General features: G+C 36.9%; 1 pseudogene; it reads right to left on the reverse strand.

Moving 5' to 3' along the window:
- Nucleotides 1-18,215: 18,215 nt before the first annotated feature.
- On the reverse strand, nt 18,216-22,867 carry LOC112814355 (small ribosomal subunit protein eS17-like; annotated as a pseudogene).
- Nucleotides 22,868-23,293: the final 426 nt, after the last annotated feature.

The following is a 23,293-nucleotide window of genomic DNA, read 5'->3' on the forward strand; positions in this document are numbered from 1 at the left end:
CTGGGAGGAGTTAGGATGGCAGAGTGGTAGGGGACCCTGGGCTTGCCTTGTCCCTTGAACACAGGTAGATCAACATCAAATCATTTTGAACAACAAGGAAATCGATCTGAGGATTAAGAAATCAATCTGCACAATTGGAGGGAGAGAATGTGGTGGATGCAAGATTCAGAGACGTGAATTGAGGGAGAGAAAAGCCACGGTGTGGTGGAGGGGAGGGAACCTTTTTGTGGAGAGAAGTCAGGGAGAGAGGGAGAGAGCAGGAGACAGCAGTGGGTGGGGCTTGTGCAAGGTGCTGTGGTGTGGGGATCCCCTGGGTCCCACTAGAAGAAAACGTTCCCTGTCCTGGAGTACATTTGGAAGAGGGTGTATTGCCTCTCTAAGGACAAAAGACCCACCAGGTGCCAGTGAGCAGCTATTCAACAGCAGGGGACAGAGGCAGGTGCAGGGGGCAGATACCCGATCACAGCTTTTAACTGTGCTTCACCATAGACTCAGGGCACCTGCACAGGTGTGCAACTGCTTTTATGGACAGAATGATGCCAGATGCAGTGTTGTGAGGCTCTCCTCCAGGGGAGGGGGACCAGTCTGCCCCTTGCTGGGTCTAAGATTTGGAACTGTGAATCCCAGCCTCTGGCCAGAGATAAAATACAGGACAACTGTGGCGCCAGGTGTGCCAACAGCCGGGGCACAGAAAGGTTAAGGACAGAGAACTGGCAAAAGCCTGGGACACAGGAGAGGAGATTGTTCACTGTTCTGTGATGGCCTTCTGAGCACTGTGGCCATGAGTCCCCCTCGTCAGGGACAAGGGGGCAGGGTGATGCCATCATCCACACACCCCGCCCACCAGCACAGAGAGAAACACAGCGCCCCCAGTGGAGGCTAGAGTCACTTACACCAAACTCCACAACCCTGAGCCCAGCAGGGGCATCTTTACTAGGGCAGGTCTGACTGTGAACCAATGCAGCAGGCTTTTCCTTCAGACCAACACAGGGCCTCTGTGTGTACCACGTGCACTAATCACAGAGTCCTCCAAAGTGTCAGCTTCAGCTATGAAACTTGAAGGCAACCATAAGAAAGAATTTGGAAAGACAACAAATACATGGATGTTAACAAACATCCTACTAAAGAATGAATGGGTTAACTAGGAAATTAAAGAAGAAATAAAAAAAAAAACACATGGAAGCAAATGGAAATGAAAACACGACAGTCTAAAACCTTTAGGACACAGCAAAAGCAATCCTAAGAGGGAAATATATGGCAATACAGGCCTTCCTCAAGAAGAAAAGTCTCAAATACACAGGTTAACCTTACACCTAAAGGAGCTGGAAAAAGAATAGCAAATAAAGACTAAAACCAGCAGCAGAAGGGAAATAATTAAGATTGGAGCAGAGATAAATGATAGAAATTAAAAAAAAAAAAAAAACAGAACAGATCAATGAAACTAGGAACTGGTTCTTTGAAGGAATTAACAAAATTGATAAACCCCTAGCCAGACTTATCAAAAAGAAAAGAGAAAGTACCCAAATAGATAAAATCACAAATGAAAGAGGAGAGATCACAATCAACACTGCAGAAATACAAATGATTATAAGAGACTATGATGAGCAGTTATATGCCAACAAATTGCACAATCTGGAAGAAATGCATGAACTCCTAGAAACATAAACTATCAAGATTGAAAAAGGAAGAAATAGAAAATTTGAACAGACCCATAATCAGCAAAGAAATTGAATTCTACCAAATATTTAAAGAAGAATTAAACCTATTCTTCTATTCTTCTGCTGTTCCAAAATATAGAAATGGAAGGAAAACTTCCAAACTCATTCTATGAGACTGCCATTACCTTGATTCCAAAGCAAGACAAAGACCCCACTAAAAAGGAGAATTACAGACTAATATCCCTGGTGAACATGGATGAATTTTTACAAGATACTAGCTAATTGAATCAAAGAGTACAGTTAGGTCTTTCATCCATTTTGAGTTTATTTTTGTGTGTGGTGTAAGAAAATGGTCCAGTTTCATTCTTCTGCATGTGGCTGTCCAATTTTCCCAGCACCATTTGTTGAAGAGACTGTCTTTTTTCCATTGGATTTTCTTTCCTGTTTTGTTGATTAGTTGACCATAGACTTGTGGGTCCATTTTTGGGTTCTCTATTCTGTTCTGATCTATGTGTTTGTTTTTGTGCCAGTACCATACTGTCTTGATGACTACAGCTTTGTACACAGCGTGAAGTCTGGGATTGTGATGCGTACAACTTTGGTTTTCTTTTTTCAACAATCCCTATTAAAATACCAACAGCATTTTTCACAGAGCCAGAATGAACAATCCTAAAATTTGTATGGAACCGGAAAAAACCCTGAATAGCCAGAGTAATGTTGAAAACTGGTATAGAGGTTCTTCAAAAAGTTAAAAATAGAACTACCCGACTACCTAGCATTGCACTACTAGGTATTTATCCAAAGGATACAAAAATACTGATTCAAAGGGGCACATGCACCCCAGTGTTTATAGAAGCACTATAAACAATAGCCAAATTATGGAAAGAGCCCAATTGTCCATCTACTGTGGTATTTATATACTGTGGAATATTACTCAGCCATCAAAAAGACTGAAATCTTGCCATTTGCAATGACTTGGATGGAACAAGAACGCATTATGCTAAGCAAAATGTCAGTTGGAGAAAGACAAATACCGTATGATTTCACTCATGTAGAATTAAGAAACAAAACAGATGAACATACTGGAAGGGAAAGAAAAATAAAATAAGATAAAAACAGAGGGAGGAAAACCATTAAAGATTCTTAACTATAGGGAACGAACTGAAGAGAGGTGGGTGGGGGGTGGGCTAAATGGGAGATGGGTATTAAGGAGGGCATGTGTTTTGATGAGCACTGAGTATTATGTGTAAGTGATCAATCACTAAATTCTACTCCTGAAACCAATACTACACTATATGTTAACTAACTTGAATTTAAATAAAATCTTATAAAAACAAAAATAAAAATAAAACTTACTTCAATACTCTGTTTTTAAATTCCCAAGTTGTATTAGGAAAAAAAAAATGAAGTGAGAGAAATAAGGTAAATGCTTCATAAATTCCTTTTCTAATGTAGGTGGAATCAACAAATATAATTCCATTCTTAACATTGATAACTAAAGACAGTATAAACATTTAGAAAAACTTGAATGTTGATATTAATAGAAGTACTCCAAGACTGTCTTCCAAAAATGCATATAAAACAAACTTAAAAATATTTATATAGCAAATCACATAAGTCGAATGTACAACATAGATTCTTAAACACAAATAACAAGAAACAAGTTAGAAAAATGTGAGTTAAAATAAATATGCATGCTATAACTCCCCGATTACTAGAGCCAATGCTTATAAATTCAACTTAATATTAAATATTATGCTTCCTTAAGGTATAAAGTTGTTGATTCACTGTGTTCAATCATTAGTACACCTGAAACTAAGGTAACATTGTGTGTCAACTACACTTCAATTAAAAAAAAATTGTTATGCTTCTCAAACACGTTACGTGCATTTCCAGAAAACACTAATCATAGTAGAGCTTATGGGGAAAATAGGGTTGGGACTAGACCTCTGAGACGTTTATATGCAACTTTTTAACCTCTAAAAAACAATAACAATCCTAAACAATATCCTAGAACAGATTAAATGACATTTTAAGATCACATAAAGTAAAATATATAGTGATTTTTGTTCTAATTTGCCATAGTAAATGTAGAAGTGTATCATTAAAAAAAAAAGAAGAGAAACAACCGGACATTGTGCACCTTCTAGTGAAGTGATGCTATTTAAGTATATTCAACTCTAGATCTATTTAGTAGTTTATAGGAAATACAGGAGACCAAAATCATGTTAACTTCCTGAAGATGCAATCAGTGAAGTCCAGAATTTGGGAACTAGTATAGAACAAGGGACCTGATTTCTTCAACAAAAAATTCACAAGAACAAAAGAAAAAAGAATGGAAGACATGAGATATCAACCAAATAAACTGTATAAACCTTGTACTTCAGGTTTCAAGATGACTTGGTATAGAGGGAAATTGTTGAAGATACAGATAAAACAAAATTGGCCATACTTTGATAACTCTTGAAGCTTGGTGATGAATGTATGGTGTGTCATTAAACTATACTATGCACTTTTGTATGTGTTTGAAATTTGCCATTAAGAAACACAAGACAGAGGATCATAGGGGAAGAGGGAAAAATGAAACAAGATGAAACCAGAGAGGGAGACAAACAATAAGAGACTCAATCTCAAAAAAAAAAAAAAAAAAAAAGAGAGAGAGAGACTCTTAATCTCAGGAAACAAACTGAGGGTTGCTGGAGTGGTGGGGGGTGGGAGGGATGGGGTGGCTGGGTGATGGACATTGGGGAGGGTATGTGCCATGATGAGCGCTGTGAATTGTGTAAGACTGATGAATCACAGACCTGTACCCCTGAAACAAATAATACATTATATGTTAATAAAAAAATAAATGTTTATTGGTCAAAAAAGAAAAGAAAGACAAAAGCAAAAGAAGGAAGAATAATGGAAATGGTATGAATGAGAATATAAGCTATGGAGTTGTGGAGACAAGGGAAACTTTCCCAACTATGGAAGGAATAGCACAAATGAATTTAGTTTCCAAACAGAGCAAATGTATAAACTGAGCCAAGAGAAGGAAACTGGGGTAAATAGACATTATGTACAGCATTCGTATGCAGGTTGCTGCATTTAGCTGTGTTGAAATACTTTGCATTCAGCCGCTGTTACTTGGTTGCCTAGACTCGCTCATTATGAATGAAGTAATTCATGGTGCAGAAACATACACTTTAGAAGGACAGATTGCATGTAAGTAGAAAGCAGGGATGATGACAATTAAATCAGCATATAGTTAAAATGAATTAAATTAGGCAAAGAAGATCATCCATTTTACCTTGACAAAATATATAGCCCTAATTAAGTATAAAAATCATGAACACTTATACACATCTTGTCTCTTACCACACTAATATGTAAGTCTAATTATTTTTCAACCAGTTTGTATTTATTATTCAGATGCATTCCTATGTGTTTTGATATTAATATTCCTTCCCATAGTTTTTTTTAATCAAACATTTCAATTTTTGAGTGATAATTTTATTTCAATGATCTGTAGGTTGTCTTTATTTTTCTCATGTAAAGCTCATATATGATATAATGCTTGAGACTTTCTATGTAACAAAATTCTTTTTGTTATTTTTATACACCAATTATAATTTGAAATGTGTCTAAATCCCTGGACAATTACACTTCTCTCTCAAAGTTTTACAATATTCCCTTTCTGTCTTCTGTAACTTAATGTTCAAAAACTTCAGTTTTTGTATCTGTGAAGGTATTTCTCCCAATATTTTTAGAATTCAAAAAGTTCAGCAGGACATACTGTACATGTTGCTTTTATTCACATTACCCTGTTACAAGAAGAGACATTTTTGATCTCTCAATTTTGTGATTATTAATTTTAACCAATTTCCTTTTCTAGGAATAGTTATTAGTTGGAAGTTGAATTTTCATGATTAGTAATAAATATGTTCCTTTCCTTTTGGGATTATCTCAATTTTGTCCTTTACAATATTTATCCAAATTTTCTAATCTTAAATTTTTTTGAAAGGTCAAATGTGTTATTTATTTTCTGCAAGAAACATCTACAAATATTTGGATGCTAGTTTTATCATTTAGTTTCAATTCATAAAACAAATTTGATTAAAATAGCATGGCATTCAGCCCACAGAAGCCTTCCCCAGCATGGTCCTGGGATTTTTTTTTTTTTTCTTAAGATGTTTTATTTATTTATTTGACAGAGAGAGTGAGAGAGCACAGTAGAGGGAGAGGGAGAAGCAGGCTCCCCGCCAAGCAGGGAGCCCGATGTGGAGCTCGAATCCCAGGACCCTGGGATCATGACCTGAGCCGAAGTCAGACGCTTAACCATCTGAGCCGCCCAGGTGTTCCCGGTCCTGGGATGTTTTCAGTGAAGTCTGAACGCTCTCTGTGTAGAGCAAGGGCTTGGAAACAAATGCTGTCCTGGGGGTGCAGACCACAGAGAGGGGAGGTCTGGTACCTGCCGGGAATTCTGAGCAAAAGAAATAGTAAACTAAATGCACAAAGTAGGGTGCCTGGGTGGCTCAGTCGTTAAGCGACTGCCTTCGGCTCAGGTCATGATCCCAGGGTCCTGGGATCGAGTCCCACATCGGGCTCCCTGCTCCGCGGGAAGCCTGCTTCTCCCTCTCCCACACCCCCTGCTTGTGTTCCTGCTCTCGCTCTCTCTCTCTCTCTCTCTGTCAAATAAATAAATAAATAAAATCTTTAAAAAAAATAAAAAATGCACAAAGTATCAAGTGTAGCCATTCTAGACGCCACGTTGTATCTGAATAATTTTTGGGCCAATAAATGACATCAGAATTGAAAAAAAAATAGCATGGCATTAACACAAAGATAGCATAAATGCAAACAGTATGAAACAAGTTATATTTTATATGCATCCCGCAATAGAAAGTATAACTTATATGGTTTCTAATAACGGGTCACAACGCTAATAGTGGAAATGCTTCTTTGATTGTTATATTGAGCATAGATATACAAAGCTGTGGAGTAATTGAATTTCTGCACCAGTATAGTATTGAATTATTTCACGTAAATATAGTTTAAAATCATTTTATCCATGAGTCTGTACAGTAGGTTTAGCTAGTGTGAATTTATTAATTAAATATTTATTAATACAAATTTCTTGATACCTCTAGTAACTCCTTTCTCAATCACTAAATTTTGACTGGGAACCTTAAACCCCAGGATCCTTCTATCTATTATCATTGTTAGTGATTTCCCATGGATAGAAATAATTACAAGATTTCCTTTCTGTTGAAGAGAATATCCAAATGAGTTTATTTTTAACAAAGCATACTTTTAAAAATATAAGCTTTGTACTAAAATGAATTAATCATGGTTCAATGGAAATTTACATTCTCTTTCTCCCAGAACTTCATACTCTATCCTGTCCCTAATACCACTATGAGTTTTTATGTTTTTGAATTGATAGTTCACTTGCAGAAAATTCTTAGGATCCGTTCTTATCTGCATTGGGAACTGAAAGGCAGTGTGGGTCTTTTGAAATTGATGCCAAAAAGGGGTAACCATGTCCGCAGTTCTACCACAGACTTGGATACTAGAGAATTTTTGTGTGTTGTGCTGTCTGTGCCTACATCCAGGTAGATCCTGAATTTAAATTTGGCTCCAGCAATATTGACTATGATTTAAGAGACACTAATGAAGTTCTGAATCTACATTTCTTCTTTTTAAAAATGTTCATAGTCGGGGCTCCTGCATGGCTCAGATGGTTAAGCATCTGCCTTCACCTCAGGTCATGGTCTCCAGGTGCTGGGATCGAGATCTGCATTGAGATCCACATTGAGCCCTGCATCAGGCTCCCTGCTCAGTGGGGTGTCTACTTCTCCCTCTCCCTGTGCCTCTCCCCCATGCTTGTTCTCTTTCTCAAATGAATAAATAAAATCTTTAAAAAAATGTTCATAGTCATCATATATCACAATGCATAATGGAAACCGACTAGCAAATAAGCTTTTAATGGACATGTATTTGTTATTTCTGTGGTCATGATTATTTATCAGTAAGTTTATTCCTAATATATTGACTTTTAAACCTGCTTAACTCTTTACATTCCCTACTCCCAACTAATCCATGGTATTATAACTTGAGAACCTTAACTATTTCACTGCCCTACCTTAAAACATTTCTCCCTTTTTGCATTCCATCCCATTTTTTTTTCTTTAAATCACTTGTTACTATCTATAAATCTGGGCAGAAAGAACCCCCTTGACATCTGTTTCTAATATGTTTTTCACATTGGTTTTGCTCAATATGCTTGATAAGCTGGTGATAAATAATTTTAAATGATGTTGGAGCAACTATACACTAAATGTCAACAGAGGTAAAATGCAGCAGTTGTTAATTAAGGGCAGATTGATTTCAAGCTCTTTCATCACTGGATGTGGAGATGTAAGAACATTACTATAAAATAGTGTTTATCACAATTATATTTAACAAGGACAATAGACAAAGTCATAGCAGCATATCCTGTTCCAAACTTTTTAGCATTTAAATCAGGAAAAATCATTTCTTGATCAGGCAACACTACCTAATTGGAAAGTATCCTAATGGGCCTTTGCCTGGATATTTGATACAAAAACGAATTCCAAAGACTGAGAATTAAACAGGGGAATGCAACACGGTAATTTATTTGATTCATGATTCTTTCCTTATTGTTATAGAGCAAATTATTCCTACATTAAGCACTTCATGAAGCTAAGGGATGTGGTACATTGCTTGAAAAGGCCAATCTCCCCCAAGCGGGCAAATGGGTATTTGCTGAGCCAAGAGGGTAACCTGAATTTTCTCACTGCTTTTCCAGCAAAAGGGAGGGGCTTCACTCTGCTGCACCTAGAAATTCAGACACACCTTCTAGTATGTGCCTAGCACACTCTGTGGATGTAGTCTCAAACTTGCTTAGAAAGCTTAAAAGGGCATTTGTAACATCCAGAGAGTTATGCTTTATGATGTAATCAATAGATTTACCATGAGTCACTTGATAAGAAGTGTAGCAGAACTATCAAGAAAACAGGTTTGGGGCTCAGATGACTATGGTTCAGTTTGGGGCCCATCCCTTACTAGTCGTTTGACCTTGGGCAAAATGCTCAACCTTCCTCAAGCTCTCTTTTTCCTTACTTTTAGGGGCATTGACTCCTACCTCATTCATTGATGGGGAAAGTCGAGTGAAATAATATGAATAAAACTCTCATAGTTCTTGGCACAGTACGAGTGCCTCCAAATGACAGGCTGTATTTTTTTCTAGATGTTTTAAATATATATTTTTTAAAGATTTTATTTTATTTGAGAGAGAGAGAGTGAGACAGAAACAGAGAGAAAGTATGAACGGGGGTGGGGAGGGGCAGAGGGAGAAGGAGAAACAGAGCAGAGCAGGGAGCCCTGATCAGGGAGCCTGAGGCAGGGCTCCATCCCAGGACTCTTGAGATCATGACCTGAGCTGAAGGCAGAGGCTTAAGCAAGCCACCCAGGCACACCTAGATGTTTTAAATATTTAAACAACAAACAACGCAATGTATTTATTGTCCTTACAAAACAAATAGTTTCATGGGTTTTCACTTACTTGCAGGAGTTGAGAACTCCTTCACCTCCAAATCACATTACAAACAATGGAAATAAGAAATGTGTATTAGTGCTAACAATGTTTAGTATTTCTTGATTTTTTTAAAAATATAAAATGTCTTGCTCAAGACATGACATGACTCTAATTAACACTCAGTCTTTTAGGCGTTTATTTTTGTTCTTATTCTAGAACAGGAGTAATAAAGACAGGCAAAATAATATTCCCAATTAAGTTAATTATGCTTAGTCAGTTAATCATAAGGTGCATAAATTTATCTCTGCACTGCATGAACCTAGAAGCTACTTACTGGAAATTACACATTTCTCATTTGAAATTAAGAAAATTGGGGGCGAAATACATTTGAGGTTTGCCTAGACACATTTTGCTCTGATTTGATTTTAACAGAAGACGTCTGGCAAGAATAAGGCCATGGTACTCTGTTCATGCAATAATTTCTAACAGTCAGTAGGACCATTTTGATATATTTCATTATCCTTATAAATTGAAAGGAGATGTTTGGGCCTGCACGGAAATGCTGATGGCAGTGAGCGCCACACATCTGCGTTGACCCGTTGAACTTCATTCACAGTTCAGACTGTAGGAACTACCCTCTAGTGGCAGTCTTGCCATCTTCATTTCCTTTTAAATTGGCACATTTTATTCTAGAGAGACATAGCATGCTTGCTCTGAAACTTGATATTTATCCTGTTTGAATTCGAATACTTTTCCATAGTGTAGGTGGGAGTACCATTGGTGTTACAGAATAGTGTACAATCTTAGAGATAAATGTTTGCAGTGGTTTTCAAGGGAGAAAAAAACAAAGTGAAATTATATAAATAAAAATCTCATAGTGGTTGACACAGAGGAAGTCCCCCCAAATGACAGTTACTATTACTTGAAGCTATTTTGATTCTTTAAATGGCAAACAATACAACACATATGTTATTCTTGCCAAACAAGTAATCTAATATTTCATTGCCAGTCATGAAGAATTCAAATATAATCAATTTCAAAGATGCAGGAAAGTGGAACATTACAGGAGATTAAACTGACCATTGCCTTTTTCTTAGGTCTATTTGATGAAGAAGTATGGGCCTTTGGGTTTTGCTTTGCTCCTTTTCTTTGTTTCATTGGCTATGACCATATTAAGGGATTCCATTTTTGGAGCCACTGCCTCACTGAAGTGTAGCCCTCCACAAGATGAGACCAATTCAGAAAGGAAAAGCTTATGAACAGATGCAACATTTCCTGACTGAATTTAAAAACCATTTTTTCTATATCAAAAGTTTTGTTAATAAACCACTATTTATTGAGTGCCTACAGCATGTTTATCTGCACCTTTGACAATGTATTTAATTCCAATTCAACTATATGCTGTTGGGGTATACATTGTGCAAAAGGAAATATTACTTTGGGTTAGGAGACACATTTTGGTCTTTTCCAAAGTTCTTTAGATTCTTCCAGTGTGAACTGGACAGGACATATTTTCTTTTTTTTTTTTTTTAAAGATTTTATTTATTTATTTGACAGAGAGAGACAGCAAGAGAGGGAACACAAGCAGGGGGAGTGGGAGAGGGAGAAGCCGACTGTCCGCTGAGCAGGGAGCCCAAGATGCGGGGCTCGATCCCAGGACCCTGTGATCATGACCTGAGCCGAAGGCAGACGCTTAATGACTGAGCCACCCAGGTGCCCCAGGACATATTTTCTGTAAAACAAATGTATTAGCTCATTAGTGGCCCAAGGTTGATGTATCATTAATTTCCTTCTAGCTACTATGTTGGTCTTTTCCAAAAGGAATAATTTATTACAAATGGGATTCATTCATTCCTAATTAAGGACATTAAATTACTAATATTTTAAACAGAAGTTAATAGATGCTTGAACTGGCATTTTAAAAAGTTCACTATTAGTTGATTTTAAGTTAATGAACTTTGTTAAAGAAGTGTATTGTTGCCAATTCAATTTAAATCTTTATTAGGGATTAATACTCAGAGGGACTTGCCTAAGTCCTCAGTCATGTGACCTGGAACATGTTGTTTAACCTTATGAACCTCATATTCCTCATAAGCAAATTGGTAAAAATAATACTTTTCCTGAAATGGCAATTTTGAGTATTAAACCAAGTCAAATAATGTAAAATGCTTTGCACAGCCAAAATATATACTCAATCTATAATTTGATGATGGTTAAAAGTATCTTTATTTTGGTTCTTTAAAAAAATTTTCAGGTAATTCTCTTACGATAAATCTTACAATGTTGTAAAAATAAGAAAGAGAAGCAAAGAAACAAATAAATATTATAGAAGCACAGGGTGGGGGGAGAGTTCTCTTCAAGTGGTTCCATGCTCTTGATTACTGCCTAGAATAAGGGGTAAGAGCAGAGGAGGTGGAAATAGAGCTCTATCTTGAGCTTCATTATGTTTGAAGTGAGTTCCCACTGCACATTCTTTACACACTGAAAACAAAAGCTACCCAACAATGATAAAAATAGATCACAATCCAGATTCTAGTTATTATCATAAAAAAAATATTGATATCACTGGCTCAGACATGAAAGCTTCCATTGGTGAATCATCCTACTTTTTGCTTTAGTACGGATTAATCTTGCAATTTTAACACATTATTGCCCCTTTTTTCCCTCCAATACTTCTTAGTACAATTAAACTTTCAAGTTCCAGTGAAGGTGGCTGCAATTTCATTATTTTTATGTCTCATCAAATTATTTACCTTGCCAGGCATTTACCACCTGCTTTTCTTCTGGAATTTCAATTCAAATTTGTTTTAAAGAACAAATGTGTTGCCCTCACTGCTGAGGAAAGAATGTTAGCAGGGGAACAGAAGAGAAAAACATGAAAAACTCATTAGAAGAAGAGCATTTGTTTTTGTAATGCCATTTAGGATGTGATAGATTTGACGGGAAAGCACTGATGAAATACACAGGCATGTAAATCCAATTTTAGAAGGAGTAATGGCCATTTCCCCAAGGATTCTGAACTCTCATCTGCTGAATTATGGTACCACATTTGTCTTGCTTCTGCCAGGAAATTCACTTGCAAATGTTTGAAAATACATTGGTTTCAAGGTAGTTGCCTTTATTTGAGGAAAAGGAATGTCTTCTACTTTATTACATTTATATTTGGTCTCTCACTCTGAAGTGGATTGAGGATGGTCTCCCTGGATGTGATGCACAGGCATAAATTAAGCATTAAGTCCAAGTTCTCACGTTTCTTATTCCACTTTCTTTCCTCCCTCTGCCCCCCATTTCTGACTACCACCACCGCCTGCCCAAAGGACACCTCAGAAGACGGTTTAAAATGACTAATCTAGGTGTTGTTATGGTAGAGGTATTTGGAAGGTATTAAAATAGTGTGACTTCACATACTACTTTAATGTTTTATAAATTTAATATTTATATTGCATAATTCTTGTAATAATTTACATTATTATTTATGCTAAATGGAATGGAGCAAACTTGTACAAAACTTCCAGTGATTATATTTTCATGCAAATTCACTAAACTATAACATATCCAGACAACTTCTCCTAACCAAGAGTACTTTGAGGTTGTCAAGGAAGATGCATGGTGTAATGCCAAGAAGAGGATCTCTGGATTCAAAGAGACCTGAGACAAGTGTGCATTTCTTCATTTAGCAGCCCCGTTAAACAATCCTAGGTTCAGCTGGCAACTCTATAAAATGTTGATAATGATATTATCACATAGGATTAAATAAGACAGGTATAGAAATCATTTTTCCTTGGGGAAAATGACAAAATCCACAGGATCACCTTCCTGGGTTTTCTGTGGTTTCTAGAGCAGCAACAACTAAATCATTGTTGGTGATGTGACCATATGAGCATTAACTCCAGGCCACACTTGCTCCAATGTAAGCCCTATCGAGGTTCTTCACATTATAATCCAGGTTCTAGTTATCACTGGCAAAAGGGATCCAAGTAACAGTGGGACTTAAATACATGTGCAGATCTTTGCCTTATTCAAATATCCCACTAAAATAATAACACAGGAAAAAAGAAAAAAAAAAAAAGGAATGAACCAGAAGTCTAGGGGCACAGGACAAGGGACTCTAGCAAATGAGAAACATCAGTGAACATTCAGAGGTTGGAAAACAGATGTCTTAGCAAGAGGCTTTGCAGAGCTAAGAAAGCTGAAATCCAGGACCAGCAGAAATAAGATAACTGCAGGGTAGAGCCCTTACAGGCTAGGGAGTTAGGTGCTCTAGCAACCTCAGGGTGTGGCAAAGAGTAAGGAAAAACTGGGACATTTGTGCATCTCCTTGAGAAATCCAAAGTTTTTCTTCACCTGTGCTTATAGACAACTACCCTCTCTCCCATGATAGCAGCACATGTATTCCCTGCATAATTAGAACTAGAAAGAATAAGGACACAGTGAAGTGGGGACTAACATATCTTATTAGAAACAAAAATTAGATTGAAGCTTATATACTTTAGATCACTTTCATTGTTTTACTTCCTAAGGAGATTGAAATATTCTCCTATGGGATAACTGAATATATCTACAGAGATGACTTTTTGGCAGAAGTGCAGTGAAACTTCTAGGTCCTTGCTCACTCTCCTTTGGTTAAGCCTATCAACTGACAAGGTCTTTCTCCAGTACAGAAATTATAACTGACTTTTTAGTGCCAGAAGAAAAGAGAAAAGAACTCTAAGGAAACAAACACAATTAATGGAAAGGAAAGCATTAAAGCATCAAATATCCTCTGGGAGAAAAAAATGGGAAAGCTTGCATCCATAAAACAACTACTAGGTGCTCTTTTTTGGTTGTTATTGTTTTTTGAAAAGAGAAAAATAGTTCTTAAATATCACACCAATTATGCATGCAAAAGTGGAAACAAATAAAGGTAAGAATATCTTTCAGAAAGAAAAAGCAGAATAGGCAAAAAAAATGCAGAAGAAAAAAAAAACAATAGAAAATTAAAGAATCATCCCAGGAGGGCCCAACATCCAAATAATAGGAATTTTAGAAAGAGAAAACAAGAGAAGTTTTCTGGAAAGGATGTGTCTCATCTAGACCTCCTATATCCATCATCATTGCTGAGTGGACTCCTACCCATGCAGAGTAACAAATGATTTCCTGAGAAGCTTTAACTCCATTTTCAGGCTTCATGGCAGCAAATGTGCATTGGTGTTTTGGGTTACCTCTCTCTTAACAGGTGTCAAAAGTGAACCCCAACATAAGGAAGGGAGCTTCTGATTCCATCAACTTGGGTCAACAGAGTTTTATACAGTGGAATAAAACCCAGCTTCTATAGAACTCACTGCCACCACCATCATCTTGTTAACCACCAGGTCAACAAGAGCCCCAGAACCTAGTTTTTCCTTTCTCCCCAAATCCAGAACCACCTTGCTATGATCTGCTTTTAACCCATAAGTATTTATAAATATTATTACCTATAAATATAAATATGATCACCTCTATGTCATCCCTGAGCTCTTACACCAATCCCAGTAAAGTTCTGCTATCCTCTGTTCTGCTCTTTTCCCCCATCACTTCATAAATTCTGAAACCTTTTCCACTTTGCCCTCTGACTATCATGGTCCATCATTGGCAAAAACTCATGTATACCCTTACTTAAATACAGTATGCTAAATGCTCTCCCTGTATGCTTCTGTCAGCTTCTTATTATAACAGAAATCTACATCTCCTTTGATGATCTTGTGTTCCTTGTGGGCCTCTCGAGTGGTGACTTTGTGTTCTGCCTGTTGGCATATGTTGAAGAAATATTCTTATTCCTCATGGTTTCTTTCAAATCATTCTTCTTCCCTCCTACCTAAAATTCTCTATCTTTGAATATCATCTCATTAGATTGTATCAATAAGATGGTTAGTGTCATCCAAAAGGCCCTTGTTTTATTCTTCTTTATTTCTATTTTTGTTCACTGTCATTCTCACATTACTCCTGATGTTCTTCCTATTGATTTAAAGATACATCAAGATAACACTTCCAACAGCTTTGCCTCTTACTTTCTATGACTTCTCTCCTTCAAAAATCTTGCCCTCTTTCCTACTCTAAATCTAGTGGTTGAATCCTAAAACACCATTGCCAATAACTTCAATCCCTTCACAATTACATACACCTCTTGCACACTTCCATCACCTATTATTTCATCGGATTTCATCCAGTGCTCCAAAAATGCTTCAACCCAACTAGGATTTCCAATTCATTGATACTCCCTAATTTTCATTTCTTGACATTCTGTCTCTCTTCTTTATTCACCTTAAATTCCATGTTCCATCATTATAATCATTCCTATATTTCCCTTGTTCCCAGTCTCCTCCTTGAATCTTTCTTGATAAATCTCATCCACTACTGTATCAAACTTTCTTCCTACATCTTGCCTGGACCCATGAATTAGCTGAAGATAAATTCACTTTATTGTTCTCTTTTTCATTAGAACCTAAGAGGGGTGCCTGGGTGGCTCAATCGGTTAGGCCTTGGACTCTTGGTTTCCACTTGGGTCATGATCGCAGGGTTGTGGGATGGAGCCCAGCTTCTGGCTCCCCACTCAGCAGGAGTCTGCTTCAGATTCTCTCCCTCTCTCTCTCTGCCCCTCCCCCACTCGTGCATACTCTTTCTCTAAAAAAATTAATAAAATCTTTAAAAAATTCAGAACCAAAGATTCAGATTATTCTTAAAACTGGTCAGTAATCATACCATGTTACTCCAGTATGGTTCATTCATTCTCACACTCTCCTAGAAAACATTTCACAACTTCCCTGCCTTCTGAACTTCTAACACCTCCACTCTCATCTTCATTTTCAGGTGATCACTTTGCTGCCTACTTTCCTTAGATAATTGAAGTAATCAATAGAGAAGTTCTATATATTACTATCTCTACATCCTTCCACATCTTGTATTCACTGATCCTATATTTTGTTTCTAATCCATTCAACAGATCTATTAAGGACCTCCTAGCAAGCGAGGGCATAGAGATAAGGCATGGTTCTTGCCTTCAGAGGGTTCACAGCCTCATTGGTGGAGCCAGCAGTCTTCCTGAGAAGGTGGATCATCATTCTATCAGAGAACAGATAACTTCATTACCTCTGTCTCTGTTATTTGCTCAAGGTTTAGAACTAGCAAACTCCCTTTTCAGCTTTTATCCATCTGATGACAAAAAGAATTAAGTGGAGCAAAATTATTCAAGTTAGAAAGTATCAAAATCATCTTACAATCATAAAGAAAAAAAGCGTGGCACTGTTAATTATTGCAAATGATTGAGATTGCTGACTGAGAGATGAGTGCCTGCACTTAAGGGCTGGCAGTCCCATGATGATGGCATAGTGCCATCTGCTGGATGCCAATTCTGGCTCATGATGTGATCTAACCAAGAAAACTTCAAGAGTTGTATAATTGTATTAAGAGTTCTGCTTCCTAAATAATTTCTGATTTCAAAACTATTCAAAGATTTAATCTTGTACAAATGAGTAGAGATTCAATATGATAGAAGACATCCAGTGTCTCAAAATGAGTAATTCTGAGAGCTGGAAAGGACTATGGGGACCATCTGGGCCAAACTATTTTGGCCATCTTACAGATGACAAAACTGAGGTCCAGATACCTTACGTGACTTTTAAAGGTAATATCATGAGGGTTGGATGGAGCTGGATCTAGGAATCTTTATCAGTTATCTTTCTTCTACATCTGTATTTCATTCCTTATTTTCCAGTTAGCTGGCTGATTATATACTAGGCATTATTATTACATAGTATTATATTATATAAATTACATTTATATTATATAACCTTTTATGGATGAAGATGAGAGGTGTTCTAATCCAATTTCCTTTTTCATTTTACTAGCGATAATTAGCTAAGAACACACTGCCATTCCCTGACTCTGAGTCCAGTCCTCTTCTTTTACTTAAATGTTGTTTTAAAAGATTATCTCAAATGTAAAAATGGCTGGTTAATAAGGAAACTAAACAAACAAAAACTATGAGTTGATAATTAAATTGCTACTTTGAATTTCTGACAGCTTATAACAGCATTACTTTTAGTTTTTAAATAACAAATTATTATATTTCTGAAGAGCTGTGTTTTCTAACAAAAGCTAGAATAAGTTTAGTTTTCCATTAATTCCTAGAAAAATTGCTTGTTGTTGCCAAATTCCTTATACTAACATTAAAAAACAAACAGATGCTTCTGTATTTTTGTTGTTTAAGGACCAAGTTAATGATATGGGTATCCTTGGAAATTTGGAAATATGCAATCAGATACGAACCCCTCTTCCTAGATCTTAATTGTAAATAGCCTGATGGAAATACATCTCTTCCTAGATCTTAACTGTAAATTAACTTATGTAAATACATTCAGATGTTATTTGAAATTATGTATCTTATGAGTCAATAAACATTATGAAAGGAAAATAAAAGGAATAATAACCCATATATCTTAAAGTAATATGTTTATACTAGTCAATAACTTGTAAAACATATATTCTTATTATTTTATACCATACTAATTTCAAATCAGTAATATAAATTTATTTATTCCACAATTGTTTTTGAATTCCTATCACATACTGGGCACCTGCTGATGATTCTAGGTGCTGCCATTACGTAAATAAAAGGGCGCAAGAAACTCTCTGGAAAGGGATATAGCAGTATGCTGACCATAGGAAATCTTCTGATGTTTTGGGATTTTGGAAAACTTCCTCCTAATCCAGTGTAAGAATATTTTCCTGGGTTTTCTTCTACGTATTTCTGCTTTATTGAATGATATTCTTCTTGAAATGGGCCAGCTTTAGGCCTCTAGAGCATGTCTGAGGTACAAAAGGAATATAAGGGAAGTTTCCATTCCTCACATTTTTTTTTTCTCCTCAAACATTTGCTTATCTCCAGCTACTGTTTATTTTACCATATTAGTGACTTATAAAGGTTGTTTTCTCTAGATAAAGCTGGATATAGTAATCATACTAATAGCTTTTCTTCTAAAATATGGCTCTTTTTGTTGTTGTCCAAGGTTTATTGAAGATATTACAGCACAGCAGAAAGATTCAAACGGCTCCATGTAGTGTTTTGAAATTCACCCCAACTGTGGGCTGAATGACCTGCAGGTTGGACAAACTGCCAAAGTCCAAGACCTTCAATATCTTCTTAGTGTCACGATCTACTTCAAAGATCTGATCCAGAACTGAGACCTCAGGAACACAATTGTCTCTCCCTTCTCTCTCCTTCTCCTGCAGTTTGATGGGGGTCCCTCTCAACCGGGCCTCTGTGAATCTGCTTGGTCAGATGTGTCACACAGCCTGCTACTTCGTTGTGGAGCTTCTTGCTGGGAATAATGGCGATCCCCGTGCACTCGTCCTTGGGGGTATGGAAATCGCTGTCCCGGTGCGTGTAGTGTTTCTCAGTGATGACTTGTGCCACCCTCTTCATGGTTTTGGCGCTAACACGGTGCACATTGGCGGGTCCCTGGTAAAAGAGCAATATGGCTCTTTTTTAATCTCCTCTCCAGAGTCAGTGTGCTGCAGTATGTTACTCATTTTATTCATTTACTAGAGGCTCCATGAATACTTTCTTGAGCCAATTCTGCAAAGCTATCCAAGACCAGATGCGTCCTTAACCGATCTTTTGGTTAAAGTCTCCATTAAAATTTAAATGGTTCTTTAAAGTTAGTCCTTGTGATGTCACCTGTTAACTACTCCTTTGGGCACATAGCGATGATGAAGTAAAAGCTGGTTAAAAAGGGGAGGTGGAATCAAAATCAAAGGGTAAGGTAAACAATCAAACTTAAATACACACAAGACCACTTTTTAAATTTTTTTATTATTTATTTATTTTTTTAAGATTTGATTTATTTGACAGAGAGAGAGACAGCGAGAGAAGGAACACAAGCCGGGGGAGTGGGAGAGGGAGAAGCAGGCTTCCCGCTGAGCAGGGAGCCCAAGGCAGACGCTTAACAAACTGAGCCACCCAGGTGTCCCTGTGATCACTTTTTTTTTTAACCACGATATACTGAAATAGTAATTTCCTAGGTAGACTTCTAGGCTTTGTTTTTATTGCTAAGTCAATTTAAAATTCTAATAGAATGCCTCTTGACTGGTAAGAGAGATTAATATGCAAACCTAATACTTAACTCCCCAGTGATAAGAAGATGATTGGAAGTAATGGTGGTTGTAAAAATCAGAGTCAGTTAATGTCACTAAAGAGAATAATCAAAAGTTTTGTGAAATTTTGTTTTTGTAAAGCAGACTGCTTAAAATGTCCTCTGACAGTATTTATAATATTGAACTGATCAACTAAAAAATGATTCTTTAGATTAAATACAGAGAATTCTTTACTATAAGTGGCAGAGGAGGATAGTAGCTAAAGGCACAGATTTTTGAGCAAAATTCCAAGATTTTGGGTCTGAGCTTTTGCAATTTCTGACTGTGTGACTTGAATTGTTCTGTACCACAGTTTCTCCATTAATAAAATCCAGAGTAATAATGTGTACTTCATGGAGTTCTTGTGAAGACTAAGAGCTGATTTATAGGAATCACTTACACCAATGGTCAGCAACTAGTAATCACCGTAGGTCAACAAGTTAAGCTATTAATATAAATTGGATGAATCAAAATACCCAATAGACTTATTTAATTTTATTCATCCTCAAATTTTTGCAGCAATATGGACTTTAGCAGCAGTAAATGTTCCTATAATTAAGATGATTTTAACAACATACACAAAAAACAAAAGCATGAAAGTAAGTCTTAATTATCTTAAAAATCAAAAAGCTTGGAATTTTATTCTTGCCAGTGTATGGCTTTCAGTTAGTAAAATGTACCAAAAAATGCTGATCCTTGTAAAAGGCATGTTATTTAAATGATAAATAAAAATTGTTGGAAAGTGATTTAATTATTATAAAAAGTGCAAACATTATTATTAAGACTATACAAGTATTGTCTTAGTAGAAATTTATAGAAATTCCTCACTCAGATAATAAGAAACACTCCATTTAAGAGATTACTTCCAAGGCTATTTAAAAATCATGTCTTCAAGTTGAAGATAGTGAATTGAATCTACCCTTACTTTATTCCCCAATAAATTGAAATGACAATGAAATATTTATAAAGAAATGGATTCATAGCAATCTGAGAATGAGACAAAGGTCATTAACACCTAGATATTTTGAAAAATTTCTGAAAGATAGAGAGAAGATTTGATCATAATGACAGTCTAAAGCTGAGACAGCAACATGGAACAAACACAGAGAATGGCTAAATCACTTGAAAGGTCTTTTCACTCAGCTCAGCTATGGAGAGACTCCAAACTCTGGATAAGAAGGTACTCAGGGTTGGAGGGGGAAAGGGTTATATATTAATGATAATTAATCAAAGGGTTAACAACACAAATACTGCCAGTCTCTACCCTCCCTACCTCAGGCATGCAGCCGAGTCATTTTTGCCCACATTAACCTGGACAGAATAATCACAGAAGCAAGTTTCTCAAATTATAACCTGTTAACCCCTCGTATCAGAGTTCTTGAAAATTCAGTATCAGACTTGCTAAAAATTCAGATAACTTATTCCATTCCAAATCTAGTCAATTGAATTTCTGGGGCAGGATATTAGAATATGTATTTTGAGCAAGTTTCTCAAGCGATTTTTCTGCTTCCCACTATCTTTTGAGAATCATCACACTAAAGAAAATGAACCACTTGACTTGTGGTGACAAGATATCCTTTAAAATATGTTGGACTATAGTCATTTTCTTATTCTGATGGAGATGGAGCCAAAGGAGCCAGAGTTACCCTCCTATTTGAAAAAAAAAAATCCCCAAATATTTGACAAGTTTTTCAGAAAATGGGCATCACGCAGCATAGGATCACTGAGAGAGGAAACGCAGAGGAGGCAAACCCTGTGATTGTCTGTTTACTGCCTACAGAGCAGGAAGGCAAACCAAGGTGGAGCCCAGTGAGAGAGCGAGAATCTCTAGATCTGTCCAGGGTTTTCCTCAGTTCTTTGCTGAGTATGGATTAGCATGTCTGCATGAGGAAATTACCTGAGACCAGAGAAGGAAACACCTAAAAGGCGCAAAAGGGTCAATTCTTGGTCTCATGGAGGGCCAGAACGCGTTTGTTTTCCTACCTGATAGGGAAAACATACTCTGTGGGTTTCTGAGTGGAAGGTTCTTGCCTCAGTGGGAAATACTAGCCCCAGACTAAAGGCTTCTCTGGTCCCATCTAACAATGTTATAAATAAGACTTGAAGGACCAAATTTCAAGTCACTTGACTGAATTTTAGAACAAAGCTAAAAAATATTTATAGTCATATAAAAATGTCTATCACTCAGGAGTTAAAATTCAATGTATGGCGCCCATGCATGCAAAGACACAGGAAAGATCCCAGGACAATTCGATGGAGGGAAAGGAAATTTTTTTCAGCAAATGATGCTGAAACAATTTTTTATTTTATTTTATTATGTTATGTTAATCACCACACATTACATCATTAGTTTTTGATGTAGTGTTCCATGATTCATTGTTTGAGTATAACACCCAATGCGCCATTCAATACGTGCCCTCTTTAATACCCATCACCAGGCTAAACCATCCCCCCCAGCCCCCTCCCTTCTAGAACCCATTTTATAGCCATGTGTTAAAATGTTAACCTCAACCCATACTTCAAGGTTTCTATAAAAATTAACCCAAAATGGATTGCTGTCCTAAAAATAATGGCTAAAAACTATAAAACTTATAGACAAAACCAGAAGGATATAGGGATTTGGGTTTGGCAAAGATTCCTTAAACATGATGCAAATTATTTTAAAAGGTAATATATTGGACTTCATCAAAATTAAATACTTTTATTTACTAATATTTACTAAATATTAGAAAGAGTGTGAGAGCTTGCACAAGCAGACTGGGGAGGGGGAGGGGGGGAGGGAGAGAGAGAGAATCTTAAACAGGCTCCATGCTCAGTGCAGAGCCCAACGTGGGGCTCAATCTCACAACCCAGAGACCATGACCTGAGGCAGAATCAAGAGTCAGACGCTTAACCGACTGAGCCGCCCAAGCACCCCAATATATGATTCTGTTTATATAAAATTATAGAAACTAGAAACTAATCCATGGTATCAGAAATTCTATCAATGACTGCCTGGCCCAGGGTAGGGGCAGGAGATGCAATTGCAAAGGGGCATGTGAAACTATTGAGGTTGATTGATAATCTTAATTATCTTGATTGTTGTGGTCATTTCCATGAGCTAGTCATATGTTGAAACTCATCAAATTTCCGCTTGTGTATATGTAGTTTATTGTATTTCCCCCTAGGTTCCCTCCTGAGGGCCAAGGTACCTTTCCCTGAGCAACTAAGGAATATTGGTTGCTGAAAGATCACTGCTGTATTTTTCTTAGGCAACTGCTCTCAGGAGCAGAGAAATGCACCACCCAAAGTTTTAACCCCTGGGAGAAGATGGCAGAAGGATAATAACTGGTTGATACAGAAGTAGAATGTCTCAGTCATCTTGCTTTAACTAGAATCAACTAAAGACTCATTTACAACCACACTGAGGGTCGGCTCTTTTGTGGATCCAATCCTTCCTTCTCACTTTTTATAGTCTCTCTCTTGACACCACTCCCCAATACTCCATGCAACTCCATACCTCAGGATCTATCACCATGGAGCCCAAGCGAGTATATTTGGCCTCAGGATTGGTGTAGGAAATAGATATTAAATAAAATTTTAGCACTAAGGCTTTTATCAGCTGTCTGGCAATTATTGGTGGAAAATAGATTATGGGTAGCTCTAGCTTGTTGTCAAAATATTCACCAGTGGTAAAATGGGATGTGTATTTGGTGGAAACAAATCACCACCTGCTGCTCAGTATCTCTGGTGCTTGAGAAGTATGATGGAAAGGGTTAATTATAAGGACTATGAATTGGGAGGCAGTTTCTGAGTACATTTGATTCATGGATTTATTGAACAATGATGATTCACTGCTTATCCAAGGCAAAATATAAAAGCCATAGTCTTTTTACCGTACATAGGAAAAACCTCCTGCACCAGGAGTGTGTGTGTGTGCCTCAATTTGGGACAACTCTGAAGG

The sequence above is a fragment of the Callorhinus ursinus genome, unplaced genomic scaffold (assembly GCF_003265705.2).
Source record: "Callorhinus ursinus isolate GAN/ISIS: 27379988/994484 unplaced genomic scaffold, GSC_fseal_2.0 scaffold6, whole genome shotgun sequence".
Taxonomy (NCBI): domain Eukaryota; kingdom Metazoa; phylum Chordata; class Mammalia; order Carnivora; family Otariidae; genus Callorhinus; species Callorhinus ursinus.